The following is an 18,456-nucleotide window of genomic DNA, read 5'->3' as shown; positions in this document are numbered from 1 at the left end:
CTGGAATATGGTAGTAAATAAACTGTAGATGTTTGTGCACGTTCAATATACAAATTCATATGAAAAGTGGGTAGAATATATTAGCGATATATTCCATTTGCACAAGTAACAAATGCAACTCTCCATTATGAGGCCGAAAGACATAAAATAAAGCAAATTACAAATTAATAATATATTCGATATAAGTTTAATGTATTAAATATTATATACGGTACAATATTTACTAATAAACATTCTGTTGCAAAAAGTGGAGTAGTGTCCTGTATGTACTTTTTTCTATTAGCAAAATATCAAACAGCAAAAGACATTTTGGACAGCATAGAGAAGATAGTTTTTTTCTAATCCAAAGAATTACTTGACTCAAAGAGAAATAAAGTTTTTTAAGGAAATCCAAAAATCCATGAACAGGATTATTTATTAAAAAACGTGTATGTATAATTTAATACAGTTGTAGCTTTATTCCTACTGTTTCAGAATTGACTCAAAGAGAAATAAAGCTTTTTAAGGAAATCCAAAAATCCATGGACAGGATTATTTATTAAAAAACGTGTATGTATAATTTAGTACAGTTGTAGCTTTATTCCTATTGTTTCAGAATTTTAACTGATTACTTGACTCAAAGAGAAATAAAGTTTTTTAAGGAAATCCAAAAATCCATGGACAGGATTATTTATTAAAAAATGTGTATGTATAATTTAGTACAGTTGTAGCTTTATTCCTATTGTTTCAGAATTGACTCAAAGAGAAATAAAGCTTTTTAAGGAAATCCAAAAATCCATGGACAGGAGTACTTATTAAAAAACGTGTATGTATAATTTAATACAGTTGTAGCTTTATTCCTACTGTTTCAGAATTTTAACTGATTACTCGAATCAAAGAGAAATAAAATTTTTTAAGGAAATCCAAAAATCCATGGACAGGAGTACTTATTAAAAAACGTGTATGTATAATTTAATACAGTTGTAGCTTTATTCCTACTGTTTCAGAATTTTAACTGATTACTTGACTCAAAGAGAAATAAAGCTTTTTAAGGAAATCCAAAAATCCATGGACAGGAGTACTTATTAAAAAACGTGTATGTATAATTTAATACAGTTGTAGCTTCATTCCTACTGTTTCAGAATTTTAACTGATTTAGAGTTTTGCATTAAAGCAACCCTTTTATTATGTAACAAAATATCAAGTTCTATTTACTAAACTGATTAAAAGTTTCCTACATTGAAAGTATTCATGTTCGATTAATCATAGTAATACACTATCAAAATCTTCAAAATGCTATATTTTTTGTTTTTACTTACAGTGACTCTTCTTAATATACCTCATCGCGATATTCTAAAAATTACTGCTCTCTATGCTCGTTTACAACAATGTCATTGAATCGATTGAATTTTAATAATATACTACAACATTTATTCTAATTAGTAGAAACAAAAATTTCATTTGCCCGATGAACGCAATTTGTTGTATGAAAAGCGGCAAATTAAACAATGGCGAAATTTAACATCGCACAAATATTTCGATAAGGAATAAGTTACAATATTGAATTTCTCAAGAACAATGATTTAAGGAAGAAACAAGATTATACGAAATACTTGAATAGACGTATCATAATACGTCTTCGCGTGTGTGCACATTTTTCTGTCCTTGATTTGCCCGTAGCAACGGATCATCGAGATTGGCTCGATCGGGGAACAATCATCCGCAATAATTCCGCAATAATTCCGTGAATGTGCTAGTGACACATTCCAGCCTGACACGGGAATGCCGTTATTCGTACACGTAGAAATAACAACGATCGACGAAAACATTTTTCTCCCTCGTTCTCCCCTGTCGAATTGTCGAATTTCTCGTAATAAAAATATTCGATAAAAAACATTTCTGTTTTCGCGATGCTACTTACGTTTAATACGCCTAACATTTGTGCCGATTAAAAAAAATAATTTTTTATTAGATTCTTCGTTAGATTTTAGAAAATAGATTCTTCCCATCGATACATATAACTTTCGAAAGAACTTGATTTTATCCAGAAGATATTTTTCATACAACAATAAATAAAGAATAATCAAGTAATTTTAATTAAGTGCTGAAACTTTGTACAATTTAATAATATCGTCTTACGGGTTACGTACATAGCAATCGCAATATCTGCGCTATATAACACGGTTAGTTGTCTTTCTTGCAAGCGGAGACGACCGAATGAAATGATTATGACACTGCGATCGAATAATTGATCGTTAACGCGGTCGAAGCACAAAAATATAAATAATACGTTGGAGTGAATATGATTTGGATAGTTTGCTGCCAACCGATCGCATCTAATATTAACAATTAATAATTGACGAACCATATATCACCGAATAATCTGTGTGTACCAGGTATGTAAATATAAAAGCGGAATTTTTGTATAGAAAATACACGTTTATTGTATGAAAATGATTAAAAATATTTTATTCGAAGTATTGCCCATCGCTAGCTATACATTTTTCCCACCTGTCTGGCAATTGGTGGATGCCACGCCAACAAAACTGTCGCTCTTTTGAGGCAAACCAGTCATCGAGCCATTTTCGTACATTTTCGTAAGAAGTGAAGTGCTGATCAGAAAGTGCGTGTCCCATCGATGCAAATAAATAGTAATCGGGCGGAGCCAAGTCTGGTGAGTAAGCCGTGTGCGAAAGTATTTCCCAACTGAACGCTTCGATCGTTTCCTTGACCGGTTTTGCTGTATGCGATGGTGCATTATCATGAAGCAAAATTACTTTTTGTTGCCTTTTTTGATATTCTGGTCGTTTTTCACGCAAAGCTTGATTCAGATCGATCATTTGTTGTCGGTAGCGCTCAGTATTAACGGTTTCGCCAGGTTTTAACAGCTCATAATAGATCACGTTCCACGTTCCACGTTCTTCGTTCCTCGCGTCAAAATTGCCACTTCTAAATTTTTTAAACCACTCAAAGCACTGTGATTTACCAAGAGCATGCTCACTGTAAGCTTCGACAAGCATTCGATGCGATTCTGCAGCAGTTTTCTTCAAATGGTAACAGCATTTTCTTCAATGCTGTCCGCAAATCGTAGTTTCCAGGCACAAAATTCGACATGTTCAACGCTATTACAAACTATGCTGTTGTATGAAACTTGTATTGTTCTGAGTCGAAAATGTTTCTGAGATGTCAACAAAGAGTTTTGGCATTAATGACGCAGTTTAGTGATAACTACTTCATCAGCTAGGGCCATCTATAGGCAAATTCCGGTTTCATATTTACAGACTTGGTATTTCCATGCAAATTTATGTGTCTGAAGATATAATTGGGAAAATGGAACCTCGGTAGAAAATTGCTTTATCTATCAAATATTACAGAAAACGCTATGCTATGAATATCTTATTACATATCGTTTCATATTATGTGCATTCTGTGTAATATTACACTTTCAAATTTCCTACAGGCGCATAGAGCTGCACAGTGTAATTGTGAGATTAGCACATCGTACTGTTGTATATCCTTCGAAACATAGATGCTCGGGGCGTGGATTTCGTTAAATATCAGAACGTCAGAGTAGTTTACATGTTCATTAGGATCGTTTTAATCATCGAGAATGGTGAGCGAATAATTCAGAGGCGAGTTAAAGATCGCGTGAGAATTGCCACTTGAGCGTAATTTCTCTCACTTCGCAGATATATAGCAAATAAATTTCGAACGCTTATCAATCGACTCTTGACAGCGATTACTTTACGCGTAATCTTCGGGCAACAGGTGAAAAAATAGCTTTTTCGAAATTGGCTGCCAACGTCTCGTAGTTACTGTATTTTGTAAGGACAGTAATAAGGATATACTACATTTTCCTTGGTTTTTCGCCGATAAGAGTAAGTAAGAATCCTTCAGCCGACCCTTTACGACCTTTACGACTTTTCTCTACATTTTGATAAAGTATTTGATAGAGCGTAAGTGATCAACTTTTAAGACTTACACCACTTTTGCATTAAAAGCGAGTGTGCGACCGTGTCTGCTTCTAAAAATCGAAGTTTTCTTTTGCATATTTTGTGAAGCTCGATAAGCGTAGAATACTATGGTGAAGGGATATCTTAAAATTCTAAGAAATTTGTATTACATCTTGTTCGACTATGCGTTCTGCATTAATCAAACAATGAATAATGAACGCAAATAGTTGAAACTGAGAGCCATTAAAAATTAAAATTTCCATTATACATTTTTGTGTAACTTTTACACATCGTTTGCTACACTCTTTATGCAGTGTACTCGAGTTTCATCCAAAAAGCTCACACCACGTTGTTTGCGACAATATATGCAATATCAGATTCATTAATTAAAGATAAAAAATCATCCTCATTAAAAATCAAAAATAATTTTCATCAAAGAAAGAAGATCGTATTCGTTATTGTGTTTCCCAGGTTTATTAAATTTATTTATACGTCAATTTCTGTTTCCATCCTTTCTCTTTTTCTGTGAATTTGTATAAATCTGTAGATTCATAGACTTACATATACTGGGAATATTTTATTTCGCATGTTCCTTTGTTGTCGGTGCTGTATTCATTACGCGTCCTTTTAAAATCTCAGAAGAAAAGATTTAAACAAATAACATTTCAATGAAACACACGTTCCCAATTTATGTACCACCTTTTATGTGTTTTCACCCGCCACGAAAGGCTTCTTGTGTAAAGCATCGTCCGTTATAGATTGGAAAATTAACTGTGTGAATTTTCACAAGGAAAAATTAAGCAGTATAATGTAATACAATAAAACAGCGATAAAATACAGAAAATAAGAGATCGATGTAAGAATATAACACAGCGTAAGAAATTAGAAATAAGAACCCAACAACCTCTGTGTAACAGGCTACGAGCTTAAAGTACAGATAAATTATTATTATTATGTGAATTTTTACACGTTTTCTGCTGATCGTTTCCTAGCATTTTTGGTTTTTGTACTCTTACTTTGGTTAGTAATCAATACACTGTCCGCATGCGTCTAGACGTGTTTACTCTCTTCGGTGCTGTTACGATGCACTGAAACTCTTATTCTCCAATTGGCGCCGAAAATAGTACTTGCTTTTGTTTCCCGAATATAGTGATATATATGTAAGATCGTTAATCACGTGGTAATTCAGGTGATCTATTCTGAAGTCTGAAAATCGAGAATCGATTTTCAACGTCCTGAGCTACCGATCTTTCTCCATTAATCTTCAATGTTTTAAATAATTAATCTTTCTTCTGTGGTCTTATCTATCTCTGATGTTGCTCTCCGTCCGTCCGTTTGGGAAATGAGTGTCTCTGAAAGTGGCTGTCCATAAAACAAACAAAGTCGTTCTGTCCGTGAAACAAAGAAAGTCGTGCTGTCCATGAAACAGAGAAAGTCCCTGTCGCACTTGAACTCTAGGGAGTTTACATATATGTACTTTATTTCAATACATAATTCAATCAATACATCCTAAGACTTAAACTTTATCCCAACACGTTTCAAAAATACAATTAGGCGAACAGACACTGTCCTGTACGATAATCCTCTGCCATTGGATAGTGCCATTATTCCATTCGTGATGGAATTCCTGTTGTTTCTCGTTATCAGCAAAAACGCGAGCCTGGCAAGGTTTAGGATTTACCGGACAACCCAATATCATATGTCATTTAACCCATTTGCATCCAAGCGCGAATTATTCCGCGACCGGACGACTGTCTTCTACGACCAAGCGTGGATTATTAGGCGCGCTGCGACTGCTTTTCGTTTCAGTCGCCAAGTATTCTTCAGATGTGAGAGTGCACGTCTGATCCGTTTGTCAACATCTCGTCTGTATCAGCTTATTGTATTGACCATTTTAAGAATTCCACGAGAAATAATACGATATAATTTCTTATTTCTTATATTTTTAAGTAGATAATTTTTTCTTTTTTCCTCTGTTATAAGGAACGTAAGATGCGACGTTTGCGAAGTAACATCGTCTACCAATCGTTTTGAACAGTAAATTTTCGATAAACTCCGTGAAGAATTCGGATGTCATTTACTGCACCTATGACCGACCGCGTGCGGTCATAGGGACCAGTCCTCTGAAGTAGAGCCATGATGCAAATGGGTTAATAAAACGTAAAATACCATGACTTCGAAGGTAACAGATATATCGCCAGTGGAAACGTCTCTTAAGTAAAATCGAGTAAAGACGTAAATTACATACGGTGGCCACAGAAAATATTCGTAATAGTATCAGGTCCGTATGAAACCGGAATTTGCCTACACATGGCCCTAGCTGATAATGTAGTTATCACTAAACTGCGTCATCGATGTCAAAAGTCTTTGTTGACATCTCAGAAACATTTTCGATTCAGAACAATACAAGTTTTATACAACAGCATAGTTTGTAATAGCATTGAACATGTCGAATTTTGTGCCTAGAAACTACGATTTGCGGACAGTATTGATTTTCTGTTACCATTTGAAGAAAACTGCTGCAGAATCGCATCGAATGCTTGTCGAAGCTTACGGTGAGCATGCTCTTGGTAAATCACAGTGCTTTGAGTGGTTTAAAAAACTCAGAAGTGGCAATTTTGACGCGAGGAACGAAGAACGTGGAACGTGGAACGTGATCTATTATGAGCTGTTAAAACCTGGCGAAACCGTTAATACTGAGCGTCACCGACAACAAATGATCGATTTGAATCGAGCTTTGCGTGAAAAACGACCAGAATATCAAAAAAGGCAACACAAAATAATTTTGCTTCATAATAATGCACCATCACATACAGCAAAACCGGTCAAGGAAACGATCGAAGCGTTCAGTTGGGAAATACTTTCGCACGCGGCTTACTCACCAGACTTGGCTCCGTCCGATTACTATTTATTTGCATCGATGGGACACGCACTTTCTGACCAGCACTTCATTTCTTACGAAAATGTACGAAAATGCCTCGATGGCTGGTTTGCCTCAAAAGAGCGACAGTTTTTTTGGCGTGGCATCCACCAATTGCCAGACAGGTGGGAAAAATGTATAGCTAGCGATGGGCAATACTTCGAATAAAATATTTTTAATCATTTTCATACAATAAACCTGGTACGTACTCTTATTTTCTAAGTAAACGCTCCTATAGCAAGTTCCATATTTCATTTCCACAAAATCAAATTTTTCTAGTCGCATGAAAGTGAAATATTACTAAATTTAATATGTTTGGATTTAATTAATTAATATGTAAACTCTACAATAGATATATAGGTGTGTAAATATCTTAACTCGTTAACTATTGTTTTCATCGAGAAACTTCTTAACGGAGTTACGTTGGATTTCAAAGGATACTTTTCTTATTTTCTGATATCTTACGTTTTATCTATTTTTTATAATATTAATCAGCCATATATTCTCTACAAAAAGATATTAACCTATTTATATCGAGAAGCTATCAGTTAGGTGGATATTTTAACTTTAATCTGTTTCAGTTAGATCGACTAATATTATGAAAAATTTAAATAACCAAACCAAGCCATTTAAAAAACTCAAGATCAGCCTGGTATGTCGGAAAATATAGGACATAGGAAAATAAAATTGCATGCATCTGACGAGTCTTTTGAAACGCAATAAAATTCATTTAAGACGATTTTTGATAAGACCAATAACGATTTATTTTAGATGGATAGATTCTTATTGACTCATTCTGTACATAATACATATATGACTACAAGAAATGTTTACACACCATCGTATCCATTATAAAATTTACATATTAATTAAGTAGATTCAATCATATTAAATTTCGTAACACTTAGTAGTACCTTAATAGTATTTTAGACTGTATCTCTTATTGACCCATTTTGTATGTATATAATTTGACCATGACATTCTCTGTACTAAACGAGAACAAAAATAGACTTTTTCCGTATTCGTAGGTATTTCATGTTTCAAGGTAAACAATAGCTCCACTTTATACAATGTATATATGAATATATGCAATATAATAGTCGCTACATTTTTTTGGACATGTCCGATAATCCGACAAAAAAATATTCTGAGCAACAGTTAGCCAGTGCTGAAGAGGTAGTGAACTGGGACACAAAAAATTGGCAGAAAAAAATGTTGGATCAAAAACTTTCATTTTTTATATAACAATACACGTATAGTCTTTTCCATTCAATATCATGACATCGATGGAGGATAACATTCTCTTCGTTTTAGAAATATCCTGTTTGCAATATTAAAGCTATATTATGTTCATATTATATTTATATAAAGTTGTATCAAATTATATCAAGAATAGATGGATTGATTAATTCTTAAGATTTCCGGATAATATTACACTAATTGCTATTTATACCATCTTGTGTATTTCCATACAATTATTATATATATTTTCAATATATCAATTAAAATAATTCAATTACAATATATTTTAATACGATTAATATATATTTTCATTATGCGTTGTTTCATTATTTAATTGTTTGTTCACTTGCAAAAATGAAAAATGGAACCACGTTCGTACTAGTAGCACTTAAATGAATTTTATTAATATGTCGTATTTAATTATATTATATAAATAAAAATGAGAATGGAAAGCAATTTTCTCTTCAAATTTTCAAAGTATTACCTGTTTTGTAGTGAAATATACAGCATTGCCGGTTCTCTAATGAATTGCACTTCGTTCCAGTGCTGTTCTACGCCGTTCTCTGACGCTTCTGTTTACACATCAAGTTTGTAGCAATTGAAATACTGTTACTTGTCTCTCCCGCTCGAAATCAAGCTACACCTGACTAATGTAAACATAAACGCAATACACTATTGGAACGACGTAGAAAGTTTCAGAATATTTTTATAAAGAATGTATTTGTACCGCCAATTTTCTATTATTTTATACTATAAATCTCTTAATAAATCTTAACACGTTATATTGTTAAGAAACCAATCTTAATTTGTCTTAATAAATCTTTATATATTCTGTTTCTAGTCAACAATATGGTAATATCGACTGAAAAGTACAATTTTGAGATAGAAATAATAATTTATCAAGCTGTAACTTGATTTAGAAATTAATTATGCTACTCCGATTTTCAAGTTACATTACTGCATTTTATTTTGATCATTCATTATATACAACACTATTTGATAGAAATCGGCGGGGAAATATTTCTACAAGCACGTAATAAGATGAAACACAGGCATATATTACTAGAACGTATATATGTAACAGAAATAATAAATAAATAATAAATAAATGTTTACGATATTTTAAACAAAACTCTTAAAAAATTGTAGTATTAAAGAATTACAAACATTTAATAAAGGAATTAAAAAGAACATAAGACACGTAGAACACAAATGAAATGTTATATTAGATTTATGATTTTTATGGACAAAATTAAAAAAATGAAATTTAAATAGAAATTTGTTTGCTAAATATCACAGCAAGTGCTCTACCTTAAATATTCTATGTAGTTTTGCATGTTACAGTCTGTAGATTCTTGGAATTTTTAATTTCCCTAAAATGCATAAACATTCGCAGTCTAATTATGACCGGCAGTGTAATTAGAAAATGACCAAATATGACAAACAATAGCTCGTATTATCATTTTAATATGCACTGATAAAGGTAGATAGGCGTTCGTCGTTCGAAATTAATTTTATGTATGGTACATTGAATAGGGAGATCGTTCTCGACGTCAAAAATGTCGTTCAGGGGGAGAATGATAAAAGTGGTAGGCGCGTGGAGGTGAATTCAGACAACAAGTCGAAAACTTTCAAGCTCAATTAAACTTGAACCAAGTTGCAGACAGAACCATCGCCCCGAGGCGATGAGAGCGATTGGAGTGCTCTTTCAGTTGGCTGTCCGGTTCATTTGCTACCAATACGAAAAATAAAATACGAAGCCTTACGAAAAAGGAGACGAGGAATATATCATCGTGTAGCGAAAAGTGTTTCTCATTTATATACCGATTATCCTCGATGTTCCAGCCGATCAATTAATCTGAGAAATTAATCAAATGTCGCATTATTCTGCTGCAATTAAGCGAGATAAAAATTCTTCAGAAGAAAGCATAGCTTTTATGTTGCATAAAAAGTATTAATTAATTGATCCATGTACGTATTTATTACTTTGCGGATAATAGGTAAACTACAGAGAATTCAAAGAATATCTTTATATACAGTCGAAGGTAAAAATAAGCAGACAGGTAGTGAAAATTTAATCGAACTAGTAACAATGTTATTTATTTATTCTGTATCTTTATACTACATATTAGATTAGAATTCTGAACCTAAACTCTAAACTCTATGAACTACTGTAACTATCGCATATATATTGTAATATCTTTACTACAATTAGTTTATTTACAATAAATGGATTAAACAGATGTTGGTTAAACAGGAGACGATGGTTGTTTAACGTGAGCTAATCACAATAACGTATTATAATTAAGACAACTAAATAGTTAATTTGCAATTCTCATCACCACGGATCCAACGCTCTCTTTCTCTCTCTCTCTCTTTCTCACGCGGACCACACTTTCTCGACAACGCTAGTGTCACGTAAAATAAAAAGAAGAAATCGAAGACGAAAATAAAAAAAGAAAGAATTTATTTCCTAACACTTTGTTTACGCTAATGACAGTTTACTTCTGAACTGTGACTTTCCCAGACTCTCGATTTCTGCTGTCCTGTGTCTATTCTCTTCGTCACTTTGCATAGGCAAACGTAACGTACCCTCTCGTAAACGTGGCAATATTCTCATTCTGTTTTTGGATACTGTCCAATATTGCTCGCAACATTGGGTCAGTTGAGGTAAAGGTTCGAAGTTCGTTTGTCTTAGGCAAACTTAGGTTATTACGCTGATTTTGTCACTTTCGGACGAAGACGAGTCTTGGCTACCGAAGCTAGGTTTTCTTTCACCGTAACGTACAAAGGGATCCAGTTTACCTTTTATTGTCACTCCATTTGGTTCGTGATAGTTACTTCCTTGTTGCGGATGACCCTAGTCCCAAATAATTCTATCTTCCGTAGATGATGAATGCCTTTTGGTTTCCGAACAAACACTTTTAGCTATCCTGGCAAAATCGCCAAAAATGTCACGTAAAATAAAAAAAAAAAAAAGAAATCGAAGATGAAAATAAAAAAGAGAGAATTTATTTCCTGACACTTTGTTTACGCTAATGACAGTTTACTTCCGAACCCCAGCCGTGTCTTTCCAAGACTGAAGCTCTTACAACTCGGTCGCATCCCTACACAAGTGGTTATCTTATGAAGTAGGGAGGACCACCTGGTGTTGGGTCTGGGCCCTGGACCTGCTGCTGCCACGTGCACTCCCGCCCTTGCCGTCTGGTGGATATCCGTCATCAGCCCATCGGTTTTGAAGTATGCCGGTCGTAACACTAGCAACAATATCTTCCTGACTTCTCGATTCACACTCTCTGGCTTCTCAACTCACACTCTCTGACTTCTCAACTAACTATTAATTCGTCTTCGTCGCTTAGCATCCCTTTGTCTTTTGTCTTAGCCTCACCACGCACGTGTTCCGCAACCGTTCATGGCCAGGGTCACGCAGGCCTTTTCCGCAAAACTATTCGATTGAAGGACCGACGGTATATTGTTGGGCCTGTCGGCACTTCGGCTTGCTCGTGGCATTGTTTACAGTTCGCTCGATATCTCTTAGACCTTTCGTCCACGATACTATAATATTTAGATTTAAAATTAATTAAGAAATAACCAAAATATTTCATTGTTAAAACAGAAGGAAACATTTCTCGTGCCCCATCTTCTGCATCATACACGTATACACACACACATACGGTCGATAATTTGTTTATATAATACATGTACATTAACCATCAAAAGTTTAAATAACATCAACTTCATTAAATTAGCAGACGAGGTGATACGTAGTTTGCTCGAAAATGTGTGCGAATTCCGCATGATTCAGTGCGTGTCCTCACATTTTATGAATCCGAGAACACCCTTGGCCAGTGTATGGAGAATAACCAGTGCCCCTCGTGAAACTAAAGCCTCGTCTCTGTTTAAATTTTGAGGAACATGTCTGTCAAGTTATATTACCATTTTATTTATTTATACAGAAGTGGAATGTTATGAGGCAACTGCGTTAAAACACGAGAAGCCGAGATGCTGAAGCAAATTATCGTCATATAGAATCGAGGCGACATAAAATTGAACTATAGAATTTTTTTTTTATTTGTTAGAATATTTACAATCAATTCCCGTTGAGAATTTTCAGTAACTTCATTTGTCGTGATACAATGACATGGTTTATAATAGTTTATATTGTTGATTCTAGTAGGATCTAAGGATTTAATCTAAAGGGTATTTTCTTTTTAGTCTGCGGATCTGGTCCGTCGTGTCAAGTAGTTGGCTGACTAATGGGTTGTGGTGGTTGTTGACTCTTGTGTTATATCTGCTTCTGAACTTGTATATTTCTTCTTTGACTGTGATTATCTTGAGATCGCGGTGGATCGTTTCGTTGGTAACATATCAGGGTGCATTTATTAGGGATCTTAGCGTTTCCAATTGGAAGTGTCGGAGTATTTCAATGTTGGAATTACTTGCTGTTCCCCATAGAACTATAGAATTGAATATGGAGATATATTGCTGTGTAAAAGTATTAGGTCATCTAGCATATTCATTTCATAATGGCTAACCATAATTACATTTTTCACAGGAAATATTAATTATTTGTTCTAGTTCGTAATTTTCGTACAGATACTTCAGGAAGCAAATCCGTAAGAAACTTTCAAGAAATTCTAATCTTCGGATAAACAAATTTTTTAATTGAATTGTTATTAGTGAATTTTTACGCGTTTATGAGAAATTTAAAAATGCAAAAATGTACGAAATGCACGTAATATGTAAAAGTAAAAAAAGTATTCAAAGCGAAGTACTTGTTACAAGATTGAGGCGCAGGAACAGCTTGCGAAACAGTTAGGAGACTATTTCAAGTCGCCTACACGAGATGAGAAAGATTTAGAAGGAAGGAACGTGGATGTCTTGTGAAATTGCTGCATGATAACGTCAGATCACGCGTTGCTTCTGATAGAAGAGGCACCGTAATGAGACTTGGATGAGAGGTTACGCAGCATCCGGCACATTCACTCGACATTGCTCCGTCGGACTATCATCTGCTTCGGTCGATGCAGCACGATTACTCGGATATGCGCTTTCGATCAATTGATAAAATACAAGAACAACTGGACCACTTGATCGTGTCAAAATTATTTTTTAACGGAAAATCCGTTTCATTTTTTTTTTTTTAAATAAATCATGAATTTCCTTGGAAAATTTCGACTATTCATCTGTGCACCTAATAACGAACGTTTGTGGATATTAATATCATTGATACGCTGAGAGATGAATTTTAGTGAATTTCAAGATGAAAGTTATGTCAAAAACTGTAAAATGAAAAATACCGATTTTCACGTCTCCTATCGAGAACGCAGTTAGATCATTTGCAATATAAAACCGAGGTTCATGGTGCTTCGTCATTCAATAATGATTCTTTAATTCGTTTGGTCATGGACAGGGAAATGACTTTGCGTTTGATACGTGTCGAAGAACGTCGCACCGGATAGCATAAATATTGATCGGTTAGCGGTACTTGAAAAATCAATAGGACGCATGGTTTCAACCGACTAGCCACTGTCCATGGTACACCGTAGTTAACGTGCTCGACGATTATTCCTACGCAGAATTACGCACGCCATCATGTAAATTTCATGCGGGTAGAATGCATATCGCATGCGTTTGATGCTTTTATATCGATATTAAATCAAATAGTATCTACATAATTTGCTTCCATTTCGATATATATAATTTCTCATCATTAGAGATTGTATCATAAATTTATATGCGAAATTAATACCACAGTTATAGATCATAGAAATACGTGGTATTATATTATATACAGGGTGGTTGGTAACTGATGGTACAAACGTAAAGGGGGTGATTCTACACGAAAAAAGAAGTCGAAAATATAGAATAAAAATTTTTCGTTTGAGGCTTTGTTTTTGAGAAAATCGACTTTGAATTTTTGCTGGAACAATAGCTTGGCCACCATGCTCTCCTGACTTAACTCCGCTTGACTTTTATTTATGGAGCCATATTAAATCAATTGTCTATTCTGAAGAAATCGCAAGTTGCGAGCAATTGAAAAAAAAGATTATTGTAGCCTTTCATACTTTAAAACGATCGAATAGATTAGAAAGTATTCATAGAAATTTAATTAGAAGAGCAGAAGTATGTGTTCGACAGAATGGGCAACATTTTCAGCAATTTTTGTAATAATAAACTTTATGATTACTTCATATTATTTCATTATGTATTCCTAATTTTCCGTTACGGCAAAAACAAACTTAAACTGTGACAATATCCATCGAGACAACGATCTACAGTGAGATCCGTTATAACGAGACGTGATAAAGTGCACGCGTACCGAGCGAAAATTCAGAGTCGATTTTCTCGAAAACAAAGCCTCAAACGAAAAATTGTTATTCTATATTTTCGACTTCTTTTTTCACGTAGAATCACCCCCTTTCCGCTTGTACCACCAATTACCAACCACCCTGTATATAAAAGTTGTCGATATTGATAAATATTCAATAATTATTAATAGAATTTTATACAATTATTAGTACTAATTAATCCATATTAAGTCGCCAAATGAAGTTATTAGAATTTTATATTACTTAATCTCTGATATTACCCGGCTGTTCCCTCTTGGGAGACACAAAGAGCTTACTGGTGATTACATAACACAAAGTTACACAAGCTCAAACATTTTTCAAAATTCGTGTTCTCCTAAAGTGTGGCTTTTATATCGTATAAGAAAACGAATAAAGAAATGAAAAATATAGATTATACTAATAAACAAAGATTGTACTAAGCTACGAGCGTCGTTACAATGAACGATACATACACACACACGTATACGTGTTAGCGGCGACGCAATTTCGTGCCACGCCGTTATTTAGCTTTATGATAATTTATGAATTGGCAGGATGCTTGAGCAAATATTTGGAAAGTCGATAGCCGGTGACTGGAAGTCGTGAAACAAGGTATAAGATATCGATCACCTGTTTAGAGGATGCGTGAAACAGTTTGGCGAAAGATAGATTGGTAGAGAGATAGGCTGACGTCAAGCTACCTGGCGTTGCATTGACAAAGAAAAAGAATAGAGGCTTTGTTTATAAGATCAGGCTACGAGATGAGGAAGGCAGTGATGTATTCTGATAAGCAAGATGGGAGAGACCTCATGACACGCAGAAATTCATTTTTAACATACACATATCTTCAACTGCAAGATTATTTATTATTAATATTACTATAAATTTGTCATTTTTAAATAAAAAGTTGTTATATCATGTTTATAATTGTATATTCTTTGATTCTTCTAATTTGGAATTTATTCCATTAAATATTTTATTTTCGTTTAAAACTTCACTAATTATATACTCGATATTTCCTTTATTTCTAACTTTTTTAATTAGATGGACATGTCAGTTACGAAAATTTTCATACAGCTATTTAATTCTGTCTCTGACTTAAAAGAGTGAAAACGCAAAATTAGTTGTCTCTACATTTCAGTACGATTATTATGAATGTATTCTTAAAAGGAATTGAAAAGATTAGATCATTTAACTCGTGAAAATCTTGGAATAAAATTGTATCATAGGCTATAGAACCTTCGATTTTTTCAATGTAATGCTAAAAGAACAGTGTAATATTATTGATGATTACGTAGGACCAACAAGATATTAATTATAATATTATATCTACTATTTGCATGATTTCGCGATGGTGTATATATACACCATTGCTCGTAAATATTTGGGCATTTTGAACGATTTATATTGTATCTAATGAATAAATCGCGAGAGCTATGTCAGATGCAATATGAAAAGGTACACTGCTAGATAGATGCACAGATGCACAGTAGAGAAATCCTGTACAAATCAGACGTTTGTACCAGATTCACAGTAGTAGAGTCCCGGAAAGATCAGACGTCCGGATCTGAACGCTTTCAGTTGGACACAGCGCTCATATCCAGAGAATCTGAATACAAAGAGTTCGTCAAGTAACTAACCGGTTCTATACGGTTTGACGATTACAAATGAATAAAAAAATTCATTTGCGATTTTACAAAATATATAGCACAAGATGTAAAATGTTGTTGGTTGAATAAATTTTTATTAATCTTTTACAGGATAATATATTGTAGATGTATATATATGTATATGTATATGTATATATATGTATATATATGTATATGTATATATATGTATATGTATATTGTAGACCATGGGTACCAATATATTTAACGGGCAATGGCAGTGTAATAGTTCTGCGTGCATCTGAAGATATAAAACTAAACGAAGATGTAATAAATTTTGTCTCCTTGCTATTACTAACTTGTAAAAAAAAGATTTCTCTTTGTTCTTTGCAGGTAGCTTTTAATGTCTTACGTGACACCATAGATTTGTATCTTCGACTTATACCACGGAAAATATATGGAAAAAGTATAGTAAGTTATGAAAAGAGAGGAAGAATTTAAAAATTGTTTATTTGATACGTATGTTGAATTAATATTACCGTTAATCTCGCGTATGATATAATTGTTAATCTTATCAACTTATACATAGCTTGTACATAGCTTATCTTTCTTCGTTTTCTTTTAAATACCAGCTAAATTGTCTTTATTATTTTGACAACTTAATTTTTCTTTTCTTTCTTTTGGAATTTTGTAAATTTTGTAAATTTTGTAAAATACAAATATCTTTGTTTTCTCATCACAACATGAAGTTTCGTCGAAATATGTAACAGTCTTAATCTCTCTTCTTTTAATACTTTTTTTCGTGTTACGATATTATTTCCTTGTCATATATCATATTCCGGTAATTCATCGTAATTAGTTATTGTACTTTGAAACGTTCTATCGTATGAGGGATGTTACGCAAGAACTTTTATTTGTAATCTTCCGTATTATTTTATTACGGTATATTATAATTAAAAGTTAGATATGTTAGAGTTACTCAGTATATTTATTGCTCGTACAACTAGCTTCAACAAAACAACATTAATATTGGTAATTACGTATTAACACCATTCTCGATATATACAGTTATCAATTGTTATTAATATTAACAATAAACCATGTTCAACTGTTTAGTGTTATTCTTATTTCAATATTCTCCCATATGTACAACCCTATGCTATAAATTAATTAACAATTTAATGCATGCAAAGCAATATTTATTTTATTTCTTAAATATCAGGTCTGTAAATATGAAACCGGAATTTGCCTATAGATGGCCCTAGCTGATAATGTAGTTATCACTAAACTGCGTTATTGATGCCAAAAGTCTTTGTTAACATCTCACAAACATTTTCGACTCAGAACAATACAAGTTTCATACAACAGCATAGTTTGTAATAGCGTTGAACATGTCGAATTTTATGCCTGGAAACTACGATTTGCGGACAGCATTGATTTTCTGTTACCATTTGAAGAAAACTGCTGCAGAATCGCATCGAATGCTTGTCGAAGCTAACGGTGAGCATGCTCTTGGTAAATCACAGTGTTTTGAGTGGTTTAAAAAATTCAGAAGTGGCAATTTTGACGTAAGGAACGAAGAACGTGGAACGTGGAACGTGATCTATTATGAGCTGTTAAAACCTGGCGAAACCGTTAATACTGAGCGTCACCGACAACAAATGATCGATTTGAATCAAGCTTTGCGTGAAAAACGACCAGAATATCAAAAAAGGCAACAAAAAGTAATTTTGCTTCATGATAATGCACCATCGCATACAGCAAAACCGGTCAAGGAAACGATCGAAGCGTTCAGTTGGGAAATACTTTCGCACGCAGCTTACTCACCAGACTTGGCTTCGTCCGATTACTACTTATTTGCATCGATGGGACACGCACTTTTTGACCAGCACTTCACTTCTTGCGAAAATGTACGAAAATGCCTCGATGGCTGGTTTGCCTCAAAAGAGCAACAGTTTTTTTAGCGTGGCATCCACCAATTGCCAGACAGGTGGGAAAAATGTATAGCTAGCGATGGGCAATACTTCGAATAAAATATTTTTAATCATTTTCATATAATAAACGTGTATTTTCTATACAAAAATTCCGGTTTCATGTTTACATACCTGGTATTGCATAGAAATATCGATCCTAAACACTTTCCGCTCTATTATGTACACTGTTTGTTCTATTACATCTTCTTATTTATTTTCTATCTATATGTTTATGCTGTATCTCATTATGCTTTTAATTATCTTATTCCAACACCTTTGTTCCCAATTAGCTCGTGCAACAGATGTTTTACTACAGTAGCATAGTTACGATTTTAAACCATCCTGTTTATATTGCAAATTAGTATGTTGCATTAGCGATTTCGATTATATCAGGTGGAGCGGAAGATTGTACATACATTTCGACTCTCAAACTTTTATGTATAAGGGAAA

At 33.8% G+C, this 18,456-nt stretch overlaps 1 protein-coding gene across 3 annotated transcripts in view; it reads right to left on the bottom strand.

Annotated features, from left to right (window-relative positions):
* LOC126923950 (tetraspanin-5) overlaps positions 1 to 18,456 on the bottom strand; it is a 128,669-nt gene that overhangs the window by 54,144 nt on the left and 56,069 nt on the right. The gene's annotated exons all lie outside the window — the stretch shown is intronic.

Source organism: Bombus affinis, chromosome 2 (genome assembly GCF_024516045.1).
Source record: "Bombus affinis isolate iyBomAffi1 chromosome 2, iyBomAffi1.2, whole genome shotgun sequence".
Lineage (NCBI taxonomy): Eukaryota > Metazoa > Arthropoda > Insecta > Hymenoptera > Apidae > Bombus > Bombus affinis.
The sequence above is the reverse complement of the archived record's forward strand: the minus strand, read 5'-3'. Positions and strand labels throughout refer to the sequence as shown.